The sequence below is a fragment of the Tupaia chinensis genome, unplaced genomic scaffold (genome assembly GCF_000334495.1).
Source record: "Tupaia chinensis unplaced genomic scaffold, TupChi_1.0 Scaffold000100_1, whole genome shotgun sequence".
NCBI classification, from domain to species: Eukaryota; Metazoa; Chordata; class Mammalia; order Scandentia; family Tupaiidae; genus Tupaia; species Tupaia belangeri.
This window is the reverse complement of record NW_006159564.1, coordinates 1012170-1018494: the sequence shown is the minus strand read 5'-3', so window position 1 is coordinate 1018494 and position 6325 is coordinate 1012170. Positions and strand designations below refer to the sequence as shown.

Below are 6325 nucleotides of genomic sequence, written 5' to 3'. Positions count from 1 at the left end.
GAGCATGAATATACATGTATGTATACTCAGTAAATGACTTGAAAGATCTAAAGCCAAAATACTAAGAGCTTTTGGGTAATATTTATTGTCATCTGATTACTTTTCTATTCATTGTTTTAGTTTGCTATAGGGCACATGAGGTCATAGGAGAGAGAGAGAAAGAGATACATAGAGAGACAGAGAGAGAGAAGGTGATAAATCACCCCAGGGGGTGTGGACATGCCACAATCCCTTCTCCTCCATGCAAAGACACACAAGTATAGAAAAGTGAGAATTGGGAGGGCCCAACTGCCCTGATGGAGTCCAGCACCTTAATCACCATGCCATTTGCTGGCCCCTATACCAAGTATTTTTAAATCTTGTGATTATCTGATGAAAATGTATTCACAAACAATTTGGATCACTCCATAATGGTTCTAATAGTTTCCCTCTTTATGTACCTTTCAAAAGTACCCACCATATTGACAAGGAGAATGAAACAAAAATGTCATTTTGAAATAGATAGATATTAACCAAATAGAAGCATATGTTAAAAGTTTCTACTCAAGCAATGAAACCAAAGCAGTCTGTAAAGTTATGGATTTGAACTAAATGCTCTCTAAAGTTGTCCAGTTTCGAAGGAGGAAAGAAAACAATAAACAGAACAACTATGGCTCTAACCCTGAGGAAGTTTATATTAAAACTAAGTACAATTCACACGCCCTGTTATTCATACCTTATGTGATAAATTCTTGCCCATTAATGTAACTCAACTCTGGAGGTAAGTTAGCGATTCTACATCAATTCATTTGTTGTTTTAGGTTTTTGCTATAGGGCATATGTGCTCACCAATAAAAGACAGAAGAGAGGAAAAGTGAGAAATCATCCTGGGGCATGGCCAAAACGCAACCTCTTCTCCATTTTCCCTTCAGGGTTTTGGACACATACGAACACTTGCCCAATGTGTTTTTCAAGATGCCAGGTCCAGAACTGGAATCTCAGAGTTAGCTATGTGGGATCCAGCACCTTAATTACCATGCCATCTGCTGGTCCATCCATTTATTTTTAACTCATTCCATCTAGATAGTCATATTTAACAGGAAGCATGTCCAAAAATGTTTGCCTTGTGTTTTTTGCAAAAGTAGAGACAGAATTTCAAAAATCCCATGGTTATAATTCTGTACCGTATTTATATGAAAAATGAAAATGACTGGCTCTTGCAACACCTCTCCCAATTATAATAGTGTAATGATATTCATATCATTCTTCATAGTTTAACATTTTTTTTTTTTTACAGTTTTTTGACTTTCTATCACATTCCCTGCATGGGCCCTTATAGATCTCCTTGACACTCTTCACGAAATCTTCCTGTCTCCTCATTTACCATCTTTGACCCCCTCAGTGGTCCTGAACAGAGAGCTTGGCAAGCATTCTCATTCAGAGATGAGCAAACCAAACCTCAGGGAAGTAAAGAAAGCAGCCGATTTCTGTTTCTTGTCTCTGATTACAATTTATTGATTGTGTCTATATGCTCATTTAAATTAAGTTTCCTTTTAAAAATTTATTTATTTACTCTTTATTTGTTATGATTTTTCGAGCTGCTAGGTCTGGGACTCAAACTATAGTTGGCTGTGTGGGAATGCAGCACCTGAACCACCTGCGGGTTCCTGAATTTTTTTGAATGAAAAAAACAATTTGGTTAGCTAAAGAAAGCTGTCATTTTAGAAAAACTGATAATGGATAGATCCATAATAAGCCCATTTACTCATTTCACAAGGATTCAGAATGACTTTTTTGGTTTATTTTGTTTTTGTTTTGTAAGAGAGATTTTTACTATAGTGCATGTGTGCTCACTGGAGAGACAGAGAGATAGAAAGCAAGAAATCACCCCCCAGGGGGGATGACCACGTCACAATTCCTTCTCCTCCGTTCTCCTCTCGGTATCTTGGGCATGCATGCACACATGCCCAACGTGAGTTTTAAGTCACCAGGTCTGGGACTCAAACTGCCGTCGACTACATGGGAGTCCAGCTATGTAACCATTTCGCCATCTGCTGGTCCCTACATTGACTTTTAGACATGACTTAAGGTCAGCAAACCCTGTACCACCTGGTTGTCGGAAGTGTAGTAAGTGCTATTTGGAGCACAGACAAGGTCAGGAATCATGTAACAGTGGTTTACTGAGGAACCTGTCTTTGAAGCTGTCCCTGAAGTGGCAATAGGGAGACTGGGAAGCCCAGAATCCTAGGTGTGGGGATTGATCTGTTGGAAAAGGGGGCTCATCATGATAGATGACACAAAGTGCTTCCAGAATAAAACGTTGCCAAGTGTTGAAGGGCTCCATGCTATTGTGTTAGGTGGAGATGGAGCACCTGTTACTAAAGTGGCCAATGATTTGCTCCAGAGCATGCTCAGACCTGATTTCTTACCTCCTCTTGCTCTTGCAACAGACCAAGTTTATCAAATTGGGACTTTCAAAGAACAAAAGTATCATCTGTTACTATAACACTGTCAGATGGTTCAATTTAATAGTTTATCTTTGATGGCAAGTTCATTTCAGCAGCAGTGCCAGCACAGGACTAATTGACAACCTAAAAAAGGAACTTTAAAGGCTTGAAACAAGTTGTAGAAGTTTCTTAATCTGACAGTGATTTCAGTGTGTGCCTTATCCTCATTATAACAATACAGTATCAATCCAGTAATCTTTAGAATACAGTAATACTTTTATCCCTATACTCAAGAAAGTATACCTTATACTAAGAAAGGGCCTATAGATGTAATTTTTAGACAGATCATTTGTTATACTTCCTTGTGTATGGGACTTTCTTATTTAGTGAGATCTGAGACTACCACAAAAATGGTTCAGTCTTTCATAGCTCCCATGGAGTTAGTCCAGTCACCAGACTTGGATGAGATTCTGTTCAATAGATCACAATCAGAATGCTATGCTGGTCCACTCAAACCATCTCAGCCTCCCGGCTGAACAGTCACTCGGGCCTGCCAAATGAAGCAGACCCTTTTTTATTGTGAACAATTATAAAGACATATATTTCTTTTATATTTGATTCAATGTAATATAAGCAAGATTATGATAATAATAAATAAATTTTAAAAAGGAAGAAAAAACAAAAACTAAATAAATATAAAAAATTTTAACTAAAAAAAGACATATATTTTTCAGATTATGTTTTTTTAAAGAATTATTTTATTGAACTTATTTATTTATTTATTTTAATTTGACTAGAGAGGGATGGGGAGGTGGGGGAAAGAAAGTGAGAAAGCAAGCCACCGGGTCCAGGACTCCAACCGCAGTGGGCTACGTGGGAGTCTAGCACTCTTAACCACCATGCCACCTGCTGGCCCCCAGATTATGTATTATTTTGTGCATTGAGTATGCGGAAGATAAAATGGCTTAGTAAAAGTAATAAAATCAGGGGCCAGCAGGTGGCATGGTGGTTAAGGTGCAGGACTCCACATAGCCAACCACCATGGTTCAAGTCCTGTACCAGGTGACTTGAAAATTATGCCAGATGAGTGTGTGTGCATGCCTAAAATCCCAAAAGAAGAATGGAGGAGAAGGGGTTGTGGCATGGCCATCTGTCCTGAGGGTTGATTTCTCACTTTCCCTCTCACTGTCTCTCTCCTCTCTGGTGAGTGCGTAAGCACTCTGGTCAAAACCCTCCCCCCCCAAAAGACAATACAATCAGTGCAGTCACTAACTTTCCCTAGTATATATGATTTTGTTGAATAAATTAATATTACTAATAGATCTGATTCTTCTCAGAGGGTGCTATTCTTTTTATTTTTTTTTCCTCCTTGAGAGATTTTTGCTATATGGCACTTGCACTCACCAGAGAGACAGACAGAAAGTGAGAAATCACCCCTCAGGGGAGTGGTGGCCACACTGAAATCCCTTCTCTTTCATCTCCTGTCAGGATTTTGGGCACACATGCACATGTGTCTGGCATGAGTTTCAAGTCGCCGGGTCTGGGACTCAAACTGTGGTAGGTCATGTGGAAGTCCAGCAAAATCACCAGTCCTCAGTAAGCTGGTTCTGAGGGTGCGATTCTTTAATAAAAGAAAAATTATACCTCATGTGTTTTTCAAGCTGCTGGGTCTAGAACTCAAACCACGTAGTTGGTCATGTGGGATCCAGCCACTTTAACCTCCATGCTCCCTGTGGCCCAATAAAATAGTATTTAAATAATAATAATAACTCAGTGTCTCCTGATACATACTCTTCTTGCTATAATGCAGACAGATCATTCATAAGGTTTTGGATTTAGAGACTCCTCTCTGTGTGGCATGTATGGATGAATATAGTGCCTGGTACATGGTAGCTGAACAAATATTTAAGTAAATTTTAGGTGGGCAGTGGGTAATAAAGTGGTAAAAGCAATGCTCTGCAAGTCTGACCCACACAGAAAGGTTGCAAGTTTATGTCCAGAGACCTCCCTGCGTACACCAGGAACACCTGTCCCATGGTCCAGAGCTGACTGAGGCTACAGATGGACTATGCAATCAAAACCTGTTGAGGGTAGAGTCTGTCTCTCTTTCTGTCTCTCTTTCTTTCTTGCTCATGGAAGAAATAAATAAACAGACTTTAAAATTTAAATAGGGTCTCATTTTTTTTTTTATAAGTCTTTTCTCTGGCACAGTCCTTTTGAAAAACAATAAGGGAAACATGTAGCAAGAACCACAAGAATGTCTGGTGTTCTTTCATCTAGGAATTCCACAACAAGGAATCTTACAAAAAGAAAGTAATCCCATAAGAATAACAGTTCTATCTTTGAAAATATTCCCAGCATTATCAATCACTGCTGAAATATTGAAACAATCCCCAAGTCCAGGATTTAGTGTCTGTGAAAGGTAGTACACATCCATTTCTTGCCATTTCCTTCACCCTTCCTAAATAAAGGGGTAGGCACATGACCCAGGGCGACCAACCAGATTGTGCATCTCCACAGCCCACAGTGATGAGCCTAGGGATGAGCCAATAAATCTTTCCTGCGACTTTTCCTTTAAAGTTAGTTGGAGAGACCTCCTCTTGCCTCTAGGGTCTAGAACTGGAAAAACATCATCCTAGCATTGTCAGATACATGGAGAAAGCCTGGCTGGAGTAAGACCAACTAAGGCCAACACAGAACAAGCAGAGGCCTAAGATGAAGAGAGACAGCGACTTTGCTGGCGCCTTCCTGAAAACACTGAGCACTGAATCCAGTCACTCCTAACATCTCTTGCACCTATGCCTACTTCAGTTACGCAAGTCATTTACTATTTTTCTTAAGCTGGTTTAAGTTGGCTTCTGTCATAATTCGGATTACTACATCTGCAGAAAGGAATGCTATATAGCCTTTAAAATATGAAAAAATGTCTACAATGAAATGTTAAGTGAAAAAATATAAGACAAAGTAGTAGCTCTGTATGTGTGAGCATATAAAGAGACTTAGGAATTTTGATGAATGTGCAATGTTCTTTGATCTAGGAATTCCACTCCAGAAATCCTACAAGAAGGAAGTAATTCTGTAGGAATAACAGTTACGTCCTTGAAAATATTCCTGGCATTATTAATCACTGCCAAAATACTGAAACAATCTCCATGTCCAGGATTTAGTGTCTGTGAAAGGTTCTGCCCAGCCATTTCTTACCATTTCCCTCACCCTTCCTAAATACAGGGGTAGGCAATGACCCAGGGTGACCAACATCTGTTAATCAATGTGTTGATTAACAGAACCACAGGTGCGGCTACAATGTCTAGCATTATAAAATATGGGGATAGTGGTTAACAACTTCCTATATATGATGTTTCACATAGTTGAGCAGATGGGTTCATTGATGACCATGATTTAATTGTTACACATTTACTTTACACGTGTCTGAAAAATCACATTGTTACAATTGCTACATTAATAAAAATATTAATTTAAAAAGAAAGAAAAAGATCTGGTTATGTATTAGCAAAACTCAAATTGTGATTTAAAATTCTAATTTAGTAAACCAAATGTATGCCTATGATTAAAATGCAATGTTGCTGTGATATGATGCAATACAAAATTATTAAACTGCAATAAAAATGTGAACAGTTTATGGAAAAAAAAGGATTTTTTGTGCAATGTACAATTATTGTACAAAAATTTGTACAAAATTTTTGAAACTCATGCATTTTTTTATACTACGAATTTTCTGTGAATTTTTTGAACACTTCTCATACAATAGAGAAAAATGGGTGTGTGAACAGCAATTACTCCTGAGGCTGGCAGGTGACATGATAGTTAAGTCACTGGACTCCCACATAGCCAACTGTGGTTCAAGTCCTGGACCTGGTGGCTTGCTTTCTCACTTTCTC

General features: G+C 38.6%; 1 pseudogene; it reads left to right on the top strand.

Moving 5' to 3' along the window:
- The first annotated feature begins 2263 nt into the window (after positions 1–2263).
- On the top strand, positions 2264–2619 carry LOC114006924 (ragulator complex protein LAMTOR3 pseudogene; annotated as a pseudogene).
- The last annotated feature ends 3706 nt before the right edge of the window (positions 2620–6325 follow it).